The sequence below is a fragment of the Vulpes vulpes genome, chromosome 4, assembly GCF_048418805.1.
Source record: "Vulpes vulpes isolate BD-2025 chromosome 4, VulVul3, whole genome shotgun sequence".
NCBI classification, from domain to species: domain Eukaryota; kingdom Metazoa; phylum Chordata; class Mammalia; order Carnivora; family Canidae; genus Vulpes; species Vulpes vulpes.
In genome coordinates this window covers 122,742,346-122,759,030 of record NC_132783.1, presented here as the reverse complement: position 1 = coordinate 122,759,030, position 16,685 = coordinate 122,742,346, and the positions used below count along the sequence as shown (strand labels likewise).

General features: G+C 38.3%; 1 long non-coding RNA gene across 1 annotated transcript in view; it reads right to left on the bottom strand.

The window, feature by feature from the left end:
* Positions 1 to 482: 482 nt before the first annotated feature.
* LOC140598677 (uncharacterized) overlaps positions 483 to 16,685 on the bottom strand; it is a 31,727-nt gene continuing 15,524 nt past the window's right edge. The window contains exon 2 of the long non-coding RNA XR_012001257.1: positions 483 to 1,031. This is a non-coding gene — a long non-coding RNA (uncharacterized lncRNA). The remainder of the gene's footprint in view (positions 1,032 to 16,685) is intronic.

Here is a 16,685-nt window from a genome sequence, read left to right as displayed (position 1 = left end):
CTTATCACTAAGGAGAAAAAAATTAGCAAATATTTCTACTTAGCTCTGGATTTTATCAATATAAGGAGATAGAAAAGTAAATTCTTTATAGACACTTATTTCAAAAGAAATTCTTTTGAATTCTTTTATGGAAAATACTGTTTCACATCTTCTTATGTAATAAAAATCGATTGCACCAGCTCAGTTCAGTACAACGTTTGAGTAATTACTCCTGACACTGTCACAAATGTTAACATGTTTAACAAATATTTCATAAATGTAATGAAGATGATTATAATAAGTGATTTCTCATTATATTCCTTTGCAATTTGATATGTGTAGCAAAATGTCAGATGATTCCCGTTACTGGAGAAATCAATTGGCAGGTGATAAATAATTTTTACAAAATGATTGAATCAATGTCAGCCTCCAAGTAGAAAACTGTGTTGGACATATTATGAGTAAAGTGACACTGATTGTTTCTGAAGTCATTGCTCTGAGTATAAAGTTTAAGTAAATAATGGATTTATTGAGGATAGGAGAAATAGCTTCACCATAAAAAAAGGCAAGGTCGGGAAACATTATGAAAGGAAACCAAGGCAAACAACAAAAATCACCAGCACACAGTAACATCCGACTTCTGATTTGTTATCATCGTATGCATTTGATTGCCGAGTATTTGGTAAAAATTGTCTTTTTCATCATGTCAATTAAATGAAAAATTCTGAACACGTTGAATATTTCTTTCAGGACACATTATTTTGATGATTTGGTCCTCTTTCTCTTTCTTTTTGTCTTGGTGGCCATGAGGCAATAATCTGTAAGAATAGGGAGATGATGAGGCAGACTGGAGCAGCTGTGTGATTGACCATGGCAGTGGTCAGAATCCAGAGGACCGAATCAGCTAACTGGGGTGAGGAGTAGCCCACGGGAAAGTGCTGATTGATGAGCACGCCTCTCCTCAGCTCCAACACAACATGACACGTCCTCCAACCAAGGCATCTGCAATATGAGATTGTGGAATGAACCTGGCTTGTAGCGAAGGTGCTTTTCTGAAGGAAAGAGAAAATTAGAGAGGGGAAAAGAGACTTGATTATAAGCACTATGATTAGGACCATGATAACTATAGTTCAAACTGAAGCATTAAAGACTTTGGGTCTTTTTTTTTTTTTTAAAACAGACATCAGTGAACATGGCAGATGCAGCTTTGACTATCCTTAGAAGTAGTAATCTTTGCTCAGTCGAAATCTAGCCTCCCTAGAGACCCAGCAATTTAAAGGTGTTGAATAATATTTTTTATTTTTCTAAGATTATTTATTTATTCATGAGAGACAGAGAGAGAGAGAGAGAGAGAGAGAGGCAGAGACACAGGCAGAGGGAGAAGCAGGCTCCCCATAGGGAGCCTGGTGTGGGACTCGATCCTGGATCCTGGGTTCACACCCTGAGCAGAAGGCAGATGCTCAACTGCTGAGCCTCCCAGGTGTCCCTGAATATTTTTTAAGAGGATATATAGTACATGAGAATATTAATGCATATATTTTCTAAAGGTTATAGATGATGATAAAATATATTGGGGGAAATTATATGCCAAAATAGTATAAACTTAAAAGTTAAGATAAATAAAGTGTATCTTCTTAAGAAGTTGATGCTTAATGTACCATTAGAAGTTATTTCAGGTAGGCACACCGCCCAGAAGTCTTTCTTTCAACCCGTTCTCTATTCAGGAATACCATAATTTCATAAATGGAGAATGCTCTTAACTCCAGTTTAAACCAAAACAGGAAACATACAAAAATAGCATTTTTTCCCCTAATACTTGTTTCTACTAATTCTTTTCTGGTCCAAGGTCTCTTGTGAGGGGAGCAAGGTAAAGAAGGGGCTTCAACTTGAAAGTCAGTTAAGAGAGAGATTGGAGTCAGTAAAACTAAATTTTCCTTCTATAATTTTCTTTACAAGTATATGATCTGGGGGTATTATTTTAGAAATGCAAATGAGTGATCCTGTAAAAGCCCATTTAAATGTTTTAATCCTAAATATGTAATTTCTGGATCTGGTCAAATTCTACTTTATGTTGGGAGTAAATTTATAATGTAAAGGGGTAAACTCCTCTAGAGGTTAGGATAAGTTTTGGTGCAAAGAAGGAGTTTTTCAGGTAGAGTTTTATAAATCTTCAGTGCCACTTTTTTTTTTTAACTTGAGAAATGGAATTCTCTGGAATTGATAATGGAGGAGTACCTTGTAAATAAACTGTATGAGTCATTACTAATATGACTATTTCTCAATTATTTTCTAAATATTATTTATTAATGAAACTCATAAATGAGAAGATGGTCCTCTCATCTTCTCAGGTCAATTCATCAAATATACCAAATTTCCCTGTGATAAGAAGCCATTTCATCTATAAATTGTGCATCTCTCCCTGGAACAGATATTTATCAAGCATTGATATGCTGATTTCTAGGAGACAGCAGACCAGGCTATATGGCAGTGGATGAAAACCCTACATTTTTAAAATAGAAAATATGTATAAACCAAAACAAACACACTGAATTTTTTCAAAACAAATAATTTTGTCAATAATGCTCATTTCATTGCTAGAGCCTAAAAAGTGGAAGAGTTCATTTAAATAGATGTTGACATGGTCAGTTGACAGAACTTTTTCAGAGGTACATTTTGATCTATATATCTAAGTTTTCTGAATTCAAATAGAAAATATCCATGTTAAAATGACAATTAGCTTCAAAATTATCTTTGAGTCTATGAAACACTCTTGATACTGACAGGGTTTAGAAAGCCAGGGAGCGAAGGTGCTTTTCTGAAGGAAAGAGAAAATTAGAGAGGGGAAAAGAGACTTGATTATAAGCACTATGATCAGGACCATGATAACTATAATAATTATTATAATTATTATTACAATTCTACCTCTGAATATTGAAATAAGCAGTCCACATAAAAATGAGTAATATCTTGGATGTCTGTTTGTTTGTTTATTTATTTTAAGATTTTATTTATTTATTCATGAGAGACACAGAGAGAGAGGCAGAGACACAGGCAGAGGGAGAAGCAGGATCCTTGCAGGGAGCCGGATCTCTGGATCCCAGGATCATGCCCTGAGCCAAAAGCAGACACTCAACCGCTCAGCCACCCAGACATCCCTTCTTGGATTGTTTAATAAAATTGCTTGTTTATTCATCTCAATAGACTAGGGTTGTCATATATTAAAAGGCATAAACAGGATGGCAAACTCGAAGAAAAAAAATGAGGATGAGACTAAGAGTAAAATCATCATGATTTTGAATTCATTTATTTAAAAGAAACTATCACATGGAGAAAGAAATAGATTAATTTTATAGTTCACAAAGGCAAGAATAAATTGGCAAGTTATGAAGAGATAGATGAAGCCTAAATACAGGGAAGAATTTTCCATCAAAATTTCCCCAAAAGGAAAAAAAAAAAAAAAGATGAATTGACTCAGGAGCTATGATTTCTTTCTCACTGGGAATATTCAAGGACAAGAAGGAATTCATTCATTCACTCAACAAATGTTAATTGCTTGTCCTTAGACACTGTGTAGGCACTGAGCATAAAATGATGAGCAAATTGGGATAACTAACTGATCTCGTGGCACTTCAAATCTAGTGGAGGAGACAGGCACAAATTGAATAGATGTTCTATCTACCCTAGGAATGAACACATTGTGGTCATGGCAAGAGCTGGGGTTAGGTGGGCAGATAAAACATGAGTCTGTCTTAATCTGTACTGTCGGGAAAGAAAGAGACAGTTGAGATCTGAAGGCTAAGAAAGAGTTAACTAGGTACAGAAGCAGTAACAGAGGCAAAATAACTGAAGTAGGAGCAAGCACAGTGCATTCAAGAAACTGGAAGAAGCTAATGTTGGGGCAAGGAGAGTGAGGGGGAGAGTAGTGTGAAGTGAGAAATGCAATTGGTGGTGAGACTTTGTATGACCTCACAGACTATGTTAAGGATCATTTGGTATTTGTTTGTTTCCATTTTTTTTTTTTTTTGTCTTAGGAACACTGAGACACTCTTTTTTTTTTTTTTTTTTTCCTGTATGGGGAGTATTATGATCAGATTTGTATTTTGAAAAGATCACTCTCCTGATGCCAAGGAGAGAATTCATTGGAAGGGAGCAAAGATACGGAGAGTGGATATTGTATTTTGAATAATATAATAATCGAGGAAGGAGATGTTGCCTGCTTGGATTAGGCTGATGACACTGGAGATGCAGAGAGGATAAATTTGAAAAATACTTCAAAGGCACATCAGTAGGCTCTGGTGTTGATGTGAGAGGACTTCAGGGTGAACTCTGAAGTGCTTATGATTCAGAGAGAGAGAGAGGAGTGGTTGATGGCATCTGAGGGTGGGGACAGGCATTTATTTATACTTATCTGGAACTCAGGGGACTAATACAGACCAAAGATAACATTTGTGAATCCAATTATAAGGCTTGTAATCATAGCAGTGGGAATGAATGATACAGTCTGTGGAGTGAAAAGAGAAGAGGCCCAAGTCTTGAAAAGCTGCACTGTTTCATGGCTCGGTGAGAGGATAAACTTGCAAAGAAATCTAAAAATCTAAGGACATATGGGGAAACTTGTTACTTACCAGAAACCAAGAGAAAAAAATATTTTAAGAAGTATCAAGAAACAACAATGTCAAATGCGTCTAAGGAGTTAAGACTCAATACTGTTACTTTTTTTTTAAATATTTTTTTTATTTATTTATGATAGTCACACAGAGAGAGAGAGAGAGGCAGAGACACAGGCAGAGGGAAAAGCAGGCTCAATGCACAAGGAGCCCGACGTGGGATTCGATCCCTGGTCTCCAGGATCACGTCCTGGGCCCAAGGCAGGCGCCAAACCACTGCGCCACCCAGGGATCCCCTCTATACTGTTACATTGAGTTTGGTATTTGGTTTGGTGACAGGTAGCCCATTTATGACCGTGGGGGTCGGGAGCGAGGATTCACATATGAGACAAATTGCTGAATGAGATAAACTCTCAGGCTCCTTTCAGCTCTAAAAGTCTTCAAATTTTTGTCATGGAACAACACACTTCGAAGTTATTTCATTTTTAAAAAGATTTTATTTATCTATTCATGAGAAGCACAGAGAGGAGAGAGAGAGAGAGGCAGAGACACAGGCAGAGGGAGAAGCAGGCCCCATGAGGGGAGCCTGACGTGGGCCTCGATCTGGGGTCTCCAGGGTCACACCCCGGGCCGAAGGCAGCGCTAAACTGCTGAGCCACCCGGGCTGCGCCTCTAAGTTATTTTATAACAAAGTCGTTGCTTCATCTGTTCCTCAAAAATGTTTTCTAAATTTGGGACAATAATTATTCATTGAAAAAATACACTGCAAATGTGTGTAATAACATTTGTAACTTTTCAAATATGATGGTCAAAGTGAAAATATCTGTATCTTTCCTTTTTGTCTTAATAAAAATCACTTCAGCTCGACTGCCTCCTGACCTTCCTCTCCACAGCAATTCACACAGTGTTGTACTTGACAATTGTAATCTCAGGGCCCATTTTAAACATCTTCATTTTTTTCTTAACCGGGAAATCAATGGGACATATCAAATTCTCGCCACCGTACTAAATTGCAGTTCTTCAGAAGTGTAAGATCCTTTCCTGGTGGTAAATTTATCTAAAGCTGGGAAAATCCTAATAGCCTTTAGGATGTTGTCAGAGATTGTTTCATATGGCTAAAAGGCAGCTGGGGTCTATTCTTAGCTCTGTAACTGATTCAGTCTGATCCGCTCTATGGCTCCCACCATGGTCTGTGTTGTAATTTCCCTGCCTATAAAATGTGTTACTAGAACAGATCTCCAGACAAAGTTCCACCTATGTAGTTATATCAGTGATGGCCAGATACAAATTACTACAACAATGCAACTCTTTCTGAAAATGCAATCAGCTATAATTCTCTTGTCCAGGGGGCCTTCCTCTCAGTTTATCAGATGGTTGGATTTTAACTGCTGTCTCCATGGGTGCTTCAAACGACTCCTGGAATTTTTGGATTTCCAACACAGTCAGGTGCCCTTATACAGAAATGACTCCTCTGTCTTTCCTCCCGGTGATGCTGTAGCATCATAGTCTGTACTGGCTCCATGAGCAGCAAGCAGACATCGCAGATGGCATCCAGTCCCCTTTGGCCCATTGGCAGCTGCTCTTTAAGAAACTGGAGCCAAAGTAACAAAGAGGATGACTTGTCTCCCCTCTTTCTCTGGGGTGCTCCCTGCGACTCCTTCCACCATTGGTATCTTTTCCATCTGAATTTCAGGAGTTTTTCCTCCCACAACTTCCAGAGGCGCCTCTTGACAACTCTCAGTGGCTGTGGTGGCCCTGCTTTTAATGATTTCTCAAATTAGTAGTCTACTCTCAGAGTCAGTGTCTCTCAGCAGTGAGATTCAATGACCCTGACTTGAAGCACCTTCCTGCTGTTCTGAACAGTGGGAACTGTTTAAACCTGTGTTTACTGCTCTTGGCTCCTGACCAGTCGCCACTCTCACTGCCAGCCTGTTCAGAGGCTCCAGGATCTCTTGCTCCCTTCTTGTCAATTTGTAGCTAAATCCTTAGGCAGCTAGGTAGCTCAGCCCCCCTCTCAGTCATATCCGGAGGTTATTGCGGAAAGGTCCTTCTGGAGCTCTTGAAATGGCCTTGATGGATATGTTCTCTCAAAGCAGTCCTTCCCAGTTACTTGTTTAAAACCATTCTAGAGATAGGGAGAAGGAAGTCTTCAACACTTGCAACTTCGTCTGTCTTTTGATTTTTCCTTTCTGTAACGTTTATCAGTGCCCTAATTTACTCAGAACAAGTTTTTTTTAACTATTAATATTTCTTCAAAAGGCAGAGGCCGTACAGCTTCCAAGCAATGCCCAACCCTATAGCAAGGGGAAACTCTCTCTTCAAAAGTGTCTGCTTCATAGACCACTTGCTAATAATACACAGCATGATTTGAGAATAGTTCTGGGGACTTCACGGGACACGCTCTAGGGACACACCACCTAGAAGACAATATAGCATGTGGCTATGAGCACAAGATCTGACATTAGAATCACCTGGGCTAAAATCCTACCTTTTCATTTACTGATCATGTCACTCTAGATAAGCAGCTTTCTCATCCCAAGTCCTAGTCTCTTCATCTGTAAAATAAAAGATGATAATGCCTACTTTATATGGCTGTTATGATTGCCTGACCCACAGTAAGCAGTCCATAAATTTTAATGTGAGTTTTCCCATACTCTTAGATGCACAGAGAAAATAGAATTTTTCCTTTTCTAAAATTGTTCTGATCTCCCTTATGAGCCAGAAAAAATGAACCTAATGAACCAACCCGGTACCTTTAGTCCATTGCGATTTAAACAGTCACTTTAGATAAAGCTTGGCCTCCTTAGATAAAAATAATCAGTTTCTCAGATTCCCATCAGTCTTCCCCTACAGCTCTGCAGGATGGCATCAGATATATGAAGGGTAGGTGAAATTAACTGCGTCCTCATCACAGTAAGGAAGAAGGTTCAGAAATCCATGTGATTTCCTTGTACTTTTCTCTAGTCTCCATGGTGATGACTTTCTGTACCCTGCTGGCCTCACAGCTCAGGTCCAGGTATTGACTGGTCTTTTTCTTTGTTTCGTTATTTCCCTGTGGAACAGTACAAATGACTCAGCCTTCTCTTGGAATTTACTGGTATTTGAACATTTCCCTGACACCCCCCGAGTTACCTTTGCTTAAATCTGGGGAAGGGATACCAGAACCTGAATGGCTTACTCCTGTCTATTATCTTCCAAGATCAGGAAGGACACACTTCTCTAGTATCCTCATCTCATCTTCCTCATTCAGAGCTTCAGTTTTAGGACTAAAATTTAACAGTGGATTGAATGTAGACATAAAAGTGAGATTTACTTACTCATAAGGGAGCCCAAATTTGGAGGTATTTCAAAATACTATATCTGTTTCACTCTCCTCCTATTAAACTTTCACCTTTTTCCCATTTCCCACATTACATTTCAAAGCATGTGAAGGTTAAGTCTCTGTGAATCAGATCTATAACTCTGTTTAATCCTGAGTTCTCCAAATTTGACCAGGTGATCCTGGATATCCAGAAGCAAGTCCTGTCCCTACTTGGGAGACACTACCTCCCAGGGTCTTGGTCCCCTCCCAGTCCTGGGACCATTCATCTTCCAGCTGCACAACTGCTTAGTCTGAAAGAAATCCCCTGTGGGTTGGGGGTCAGCAATAGAGAAGGTGAGTGACATCTCTGCCTGAAGGTGAAATGAACTGTAAAATCTGACTCTCAGCTCCTGCAGGGCCTCCCTTCCCCCTCTAGTACTGGATGAGAGAGAAATTGTTGATCTGAGATGATTATCCCAAGACCACAGGGTTCTGGCCCTAGTTTCAGAAAACTATGGATTGGCTTTTTGGCTTGTTGGCTTGGCTAAGAAGTCTCTTTACATTTTTACTAGTCTCAGTTTTTTTTTTCTAAGAAAGATTTTATTTATTTATTCATGAGAGACACACACACAGAGAGAGAGAGAGGCAGAGACATAAGCAGAGAGAGAAGCAGTCTCTCTGTGGGGAGCCTGATGTTGGACTCGATCCTGATACTCTGGGATCATGCCCTGAGCCAAAGGCGGATGCTCAACCACAGAGCCAACCCAGCGTCCCTACTAGAGTCAGTTTTATGTCCCAAATTTTTACTGGTAGAATTCGATTTCCCTCTCTTGAGTCAAAGAAGGGGGCTTAAAGATAATTTTCATTGCCTCATCTTTTCTTCTTTTAGCTAACTGTCCCATCTCTACTTGAGTATTATAGTTTTTTGCAGAGCTACTTCTTGATCTCAGGATGACTAATTCCAAAGTGCAGATTTTTGCTGTACCTATATATTTTTTTTGAAAGAACAATACTCACAGATTCTATCCGAAGTACTGAGTTTCTTTTCCTGACTCACCCTTGTTGTTTTTTTTTTCCCTTATGTACAAATACATTCATGGGATCAGAAGTCGAACATTGCTGTTTAGTACTTGAAAGAATGAGCATCTCATTTGTCTTTTGAGTGAAAATTCACTTGACTCTGGAATGGAATTTTGAGAGCTACCTGCTATAAGAATACCCCATTTAGCTCATTTGCAAAAGTCCAAGGAGCCCCCTCCCAGAGAAGTTTAACAGAGTTCCTAAAAATTGTAATTAGTAGATATGATGGAGCAGTCAAGTTGTGGCATTCTTAGTATATGCCTAATAAAGCCACCAAAGATGATAAAGCAGCTTTTTCTCCTTGGTTCTTGAAATTTGGGCAGGTATGCCATGGATCTCCCTTTGACTGGGTGAAGGAGATGAAGTATAGAGAACTTCCCTTTGTGCATTAACATTGGGCAACATAGTGACCTTTAGACCAAATTAGTAAGAAGGCCACCTGATATCCACTTATTCTATATTTGGAGATCCAGTGAAGTACAGCTTTATCAGCCAAATGTACCATAGTCTGTGGAACAACTTGGAAGATATAAGTACAGGAGAGAGAGCCAATTTTCTTCCCAATCCTCACCTCCATTTCTAGGCGTAGAAGATTGATAAGATGAAACATGTAGATGAGTAACTGTATTTTCCAGGAATATAAAAATTCATTGCTGGGGATGAGAGGTGCTGCCAGATAATACCTTGACATATTAAAACTATATGCTGTCCCTGTCTACTGTCTAGTCAGAGCTATCCACAGGGACCCAAGGACAAATGTAAACAAAATAACCAATAAGTAAACTTTAAAATAAAAGATAAAAAGAAATAAAGAGACCACTCAAGTTTTTGCTTTCTTTAAAAATAGACTTTTTAATTTTCATTTCAGCAGTTACATTTCCCTGGGGGAAGTAGTCTTCTTAGCTATTTTCTTACCAAGAGATTTATCTCCCATCTACTGCCTGTATGCCACCTGGGGTGGCCTAGTAGTAAGACAGTTACCTGGGCCCTACATATTGCAGGCCCGGGTATTTTTAGGTTATCTCAATATCAGTGCATGTAAGTAGTCTTATACATGCACTGTAGATAATGGGCTGTTATATCTCATAGCATCTGACTGACATGGAGACCAATTTCCTTTACCTAAACTAGTTACCTTCAATGATCCCCTAATGTGACACTTTAGAGAAGAATCCAAAGTACTTCAATGATAAATTATTAAATATTCATGTTTTTAAAAAATGAATTTCAATATAAGTCAGTGATAATGGAAATATGGTCAAGCAATTAACAATAAATAACTACAAAAGTTGATTGTTAATATTATTACTATTTCATATTATAATAAAAGATAGTTGTTTTGATACTTAAAGATTCAGATGCCAAAATTGTCACATTCCACCCCTATTCTCCCTCCAAAGAATATAAGATCTTGATGTATTGATACTGGATAAGAAAAATGATATATCCGTGAATAGAGATCTTAATTTTTTCAGGTCCATACACATTAGATCAAAATAAGATTTTTTTTTTTTTTAATGGAAACAAATCTATTTAGTTCAGTTGGTAAGGGATGCAAAGGAATCAATGTGGAGGTCATGTGATTCCAAGATAGTATAGTTTGGAAAATACTTCAGTCAGAAGCAGCTAAAGCATGTATGCAATGGTTTAAATGCACCTAGAGCCTGGTTGTGCAGGAGAATGCCTTTATGTAAGCAACTGAAACCCATCTTCTATGGACGACGCTGTACAAAAACAAATGTGTAGTAACACCAAGTCAGCATGTTGGCCTCTCAGTGCAGGCTGGCAGGCAGCCAAGGCCCAGCCTGCTGAGAGAGAAAATTGAAAGCAAAAAAAAGCAGCTGTACAAGGTGAAGTCTGATGGTGGATATGGAGACTCTTCTGGGCAAGGTAGGGGAATAAAGGTCAGGTTTTTGCTTGTGTGGCACCTTTAGAGCTGAACCTACTGCTGGGGTGTCCTCGTTTCACTAAAGACTAGATCTTTTTTATGAGGAAAAATTCACATATACACAAGTGAATTCAGTGTGAGCAGTGAAGTGTGCTGTTAGGAAGAGGTGTTCTCCAGCAGCCACCGTTTTGATTTTAGCATGTGTCAATTGTAGGACATTTTGATTTCAAAGTCTATTTACTGCCCTCTGGGTGAAGATCAACAACTGTCCAATATTAATAGAGTCAATGGAAGTGCTTTATTCTGAGAAAGTATGAAATGGATACCATAGCAGAAAGTTTTTCTGGATAAGAGTGCCAAGAGATACTCGGTGTCCTGGGCATAGGCTCCAGTACCCAAGTTGTAGTCAAATCTCTCTCATTGCATGATTGTTGGTCAAAGGGCACTCCTGGCTGAAGAACATAAAAGTCTATTTTGATCTGAAGACTCTCTTTCCTCACCAACTCATGATGGCCTGTCTCTTTGATAAATTCCAACTTGACGGTTCATTCAACTGATGATTTTTGAGTTTGACTGTGTGCCACAAACCTCATTAGTATTTCTTGGCCCTTAGCATATGTTACATATTTATTTGTCATTTTTTTTCCAACCATGTCCCATCAAGTGTTACCAAACTACAAAGCTCAAGGTGACACTATTTGTGCTGTATTCTAGATAAATGACCTTTCTTGGAGTTGTCTTATGGAGATTATTTTAATCAAGAGGACTGTAAATTTTTTGAGGGCAGAATCAAACTGTATTGCTTCTTGAGGTTATCTCCAAGATTTAATTAAAGATGCTGCATGTAGTAGTTGCTCAGTTAATAGAAGCATGTTAAGATGACAATGATGATTATGCTAACTTTATCTCCTCTGAGGAAAGATTCATTTCAAGTAAATTCATAGTTGCCCAAGTTGTTTGGTTCCTGAACATTCAGTAGTAAGTGCTCTTTTATGACCATCTTATTCTTATTCCTCAGCTTGAGAACGTGAGCAATCACTATATTTGGGAGAAATTTCACTGAGATGTCTACTATCAAGGAAAAAAAATTGAGTTTAAATCAAACACAGGTAAATGATGTAGCCATAGACTCCCACTGTTAATTTTAGCCAGAGACAAGAAACATCTTTGCTTTTGTCTAACTACTCAACTTGTTTTCATAGTAAGTAGAAGCAGTAACTTCTTGTTCATCATGCACATGATTACAGTTGTTCTTTTTATTTTAAAGATTTATTTATTTATTTGAGGGAGAGAGAGAGAGAGAAAACACCACCAGAGGAAGGGATAGGAGGAGAGAGAGAGAGAGAGAAGCTCAAGCAGACTCCCTGCTGAGCAGGGAGGTTGATATGGAGCTCCATGGGGGTGGTAGTAGGGAGCCCTTGATGTGGGGCTCCATGTGGGGCTTGATCCTAGGAGATCATGAACTGAGCTGAAATCCAGAGTCAGCCACTCAACTGACTGAGCCACAAAGGCACCCCAGATTATAGTTCTTTCTTTAGATTGTATTACCAACAGAATTGTTAAAATTCACTCAGGGCTCTGAACTAATCTGTGCCCCATTGTTTACCAAGATCACTGGGAAATAAATTAGCTCTTTTTGTCTCAGGTTCTAAATTGATTTTGTATTCCATGTTGGTGTTTTCATTTTTCTTATATATATGAGACAGTTTCACAACTCATATTTGGAATATAGTATTCACAGATTAAACCTTATTATTTATTTAAATATAGTATTCATGGATTAAACTTTATAATTTATTTAATTCTAGAGATAAATTTGAGTTAGTATAATTGGAAACTACAAATAGAAACTAATACAAGCAAAAAAAAAAAAAAATCAATGAAAGACCCAATTTGCAAGTACATATTGCTCAGCAAACTGTTAGGTCTATGACTGGGACACAGAAGAATTTAAGCCACAGCTCTTGTGCTCAAAGAACATATAATCTGAAGATTGATGGAAATAATTATAAATAGTTGAAAACAGTATGCTGATACAAAGGCCGTATTTTGCATTTAAGATTGTTTTAAGGATTCCATAAAATCTTGTAACATGGAGAATGGGTTGAAACTTAAACTGGGACTTTAAAAGTAGGTTGGAATTGAATTTTCCAAGATATATAACTGGGTACCAGCCTCAATCTCCATCATTATTGGAATAATCAAGTATTTAATAAGCATCCACATTTGTCCAACCCAGAGCTCGGGGGTGAAATGTTTTTGCTTAGGCCTCAAATTCAATGTCATTTTTTTCCCACATCAGCTTCTCTTTACTCCACTGAAGGTTACAATAGTTAATACATAATATTTCCTCATTACCCCTGTATCCTTCTTTTTTGCACTTACCAAACCTGTAATCAAATACTTCTTTGTGTAATTACATTTCATGTTTGTGTCTTTGATAAAAATGTAGGTCCATAAAGGGTACAAATAAGTTATATCTTGTTCATTATCTCACATAGTGCCTAGCACTTACAAGGCATTTGGTGTCTAATATGAATGAATTAATGAATCAAGCATTGAAGACACTGGGGGGAGTAAAGATGAATACAGCTTAGTATCAATCTTGAAGAATACACAATGTAACAAAGAAGAGCAGGTGCCCATAAAGCAGTTAAGATTTTTAGGGCCAGCTTCTCTAGAAAAGTTTATAATAAAGAATACTCAATGCAGAGAAGATTTATAGTGTTCCTAACTTGTGAAGATCACTTTGTCGCACAATGTATAATTCAAGCTACCTAATATAAGCCTGAATGGGTACACTAGAAGATCTACTTGCAGATTTTAAAGAATTATGAGACAAATGCCTTTGAGAGAGTAAATGCATTTGAAGCACAGTACCTTTAAAATAAATTACAACCCGAAATGGTACTCTAGGGAGAGTAGAGAGATTCAAAATGCTCTTTGTTCTTTGATTCTTCCCCTCATTCATATGTAATTATTCTTCTCTTTTGTCTTTGGAATTATTGTTTTATGCTTCACATTTCAGCTTGTTTATTGTATGACAAGATGAATAACTGTCACACAAAAATAACCAATAATTATATGCATTTACTATTTTATGAAGCAAAAGAGATAGCAATTAACAGGTTTTAGAACACTGTAGATTTTATTTTTAGACATACTTTTCCTAATATTAATCACTATAGATAAGTCATCACACTATTCAGTTGTGGTGGTTACAATTGCGTTGGATGAGAGAATTGATATTTAAGAAGTGCATATATGTGTATATAAATATAAACAGCAAGTATAAAAAGTGTCCTTTGTGAAGGCTTAAGAGGAATACAACTAACTCAAGCAAGCGTAAACATTTTAATACAAAATGACTTTGGAAAATTGGTGTTTGCTCTTATTTAAAAGAAAAATAAAAGCTGCAGCCCGCTGACAGAGATGGTGATGGTAGGGGAGGCTATGCATATGTGGGGGGAGGGAGCACATGAGAAATCTGTATCTTCTTCTCAATTTTTCTGTGAACCAAAATCTGCTCTTAAAAAATAAGGGCTAAAAAAACAAGGTCTTAAGAAGTTGACTGAAATGTTATCCATGATTATAAAAAGAAATAAAGATTTGCTTAAGGAGGTTAATCAAATTGGAGAATTTAAAGCCACAAAATACTTGATTATTTCTATTTTATCATAACAGAAATGTTTTTGCCTGTGGACGAGCTTGATGGTAGCACCAGTATTGCTGGTACTGGAAAAGGAGCTCAGTCATTAAATGTTCCCCATGTGAGTCTATGTCAGGGCTTAAGGCCTAAATTAAACAATAGACTCTTCCTTTGTTTGTTTGTTTAGGTGCAAGTAAATGCCTTTCTTAGTTCAAATATATGGGTATATGTAATGTAATATATTACAACATGCATAGTAGAATCACTTAAGGATACATTCACCAATAAATTAAATAATAACTAACAATGGTTTTAGAAAGGTTAATTAAAAAAAAGATTTTATTTATTTTTTCATCAGACACAGAGAGAGAGGCAGAGACATAGGTGGAGGGAGAAGCAGGCTCCCTGTGGAGAACCAGATGGGGGACTGGATCCCAGGACCCCAGGATCACAACCTTAACCAAAAGCAGACGCTCAAACACTAAGCCACCCAGGTGCTCCTAAGTGAATTTTTTCTATCTAACAGTACTTTTGGAGGAAGGCAACACAGGCTAAGTGTAGTCCTTCAAGGAAGTCATCAAAGAACCAGACTGCTTCTCTTTTTGTGCTTTGCCCTGGTATGTGTCTTTCCTCCTCACCATCTCAAGATGGCTCCCACACTTTTAAGTAGCATGTCCATATTCCAGGAAGGAGAAAGCAGGGAGATAAGGGATTTTCCCCCATTAAGCCCTTACTAGAGAAGGGAAGCTCTACCTAGGTATTGTTGTCTACATCTTATTGGCCGGAACTGTATCACAAGGTCACCTCCAATTGCAAGATAGGCTTGAAATTTGAGAAATGTACTCTACAGTCTCTTGGAGAGGAAGACAAAAGAGAGGAGTATTGGAATAGCTGTTGACTTAACAAAGCCAATTTAAAAGAATCTACCACAGCTCTACTTAAGAAGTCGTCTCCCTTAGAGAGATCCTTATGACACAGATCCTTAGCAAATGTAGAGAGAGGGTAACTATTGTGATTACTCTGTGTAACCAACTACCCCGAACTTGGTGGCAAAATGAGTAACTTCTATATGTTCATGTATTCTATTGGTCAAAAATTTGGACAGCTTATCTCTGCTCCATAGTGTCTGGGGCCTCAGCTGATAGGGCGATGCAGATGGCTGGGCTGGACTTTTACCATGCAGAGCACTGCAATCAATCATCTGGAGGCTGCTTCACTCATGCCAGGCATCTGGGAAGGGATGACTTGAAGTCTGGGCTCATGGGTGTCCATCGAAAGATGAATGGATAAAGAAGATGTGGTCTATGTATACAATGGAATATTACTCAGCCATTAGAAACGACAAATACCCACCATTTGCTTCCATGTGGATGGAACTGGAGGGTATTATGCTGAGTGAAATAAGTGAATCGGAGAAGGACAAACATTATATGGTCTCATTAATTTGGGGAATATAAAAAATAGTGAAAGAGAATAAAGGGGAAAGGAGAAAAAATGAGTGGGAAATATCAGAAAGGGAGACAGAACATGAAAGACTCCTAATTCTGGGAAAAGAACTAGGGGTGGTGGAAAGGGAGGTGGGCGGGGGGGGGGGTGACTGGGTAACGGGCACTGAGGTGGGCACTTGAGGGAATGAACACTGGGTGTTATTCTATATGTTGGCAAATTGAACACCAATAAAAAATAAATTTATAAAAAAAAAAAAAGAAGGCTGGACTCAGGTAGGGGATCAATCCGAACACCTACACATGGCCCACTCATGTGTCTTGAGCTTCCTACACTATGGGAACTGGATTCTGAGAGAGAACATCCCAAGAGCAAGTGTGGCCAGGCGGTAGCTACATGGCCTTTTGTGACCTAGCCTTGGAAGTCACATAGTGACTTCTAGAAGCAGTCACAAGCCCACCCAGATTCAAGGGAGGTGAACAAGAGCCCCCTTCTCTTAATGGGAGGATGCCCAAAGAGTGTGCAGCCATTTAAAAAACCTGCCACAGTAACAATGATGGGACTAAATATTGAGCATGATTGTCTAAGAATGGCTTCTCTTCAACTTTCTTTTCCGTCTTTTCCATTCCTATTGCATACGGAGAGAAGGCAGTGTTAAATCTATTAGGAGAAAGTCCCTCTACAGCATTTCTGAAGGATGATGGGCTGTTTAACCTCCTAGGCAAGAGAGAGCAC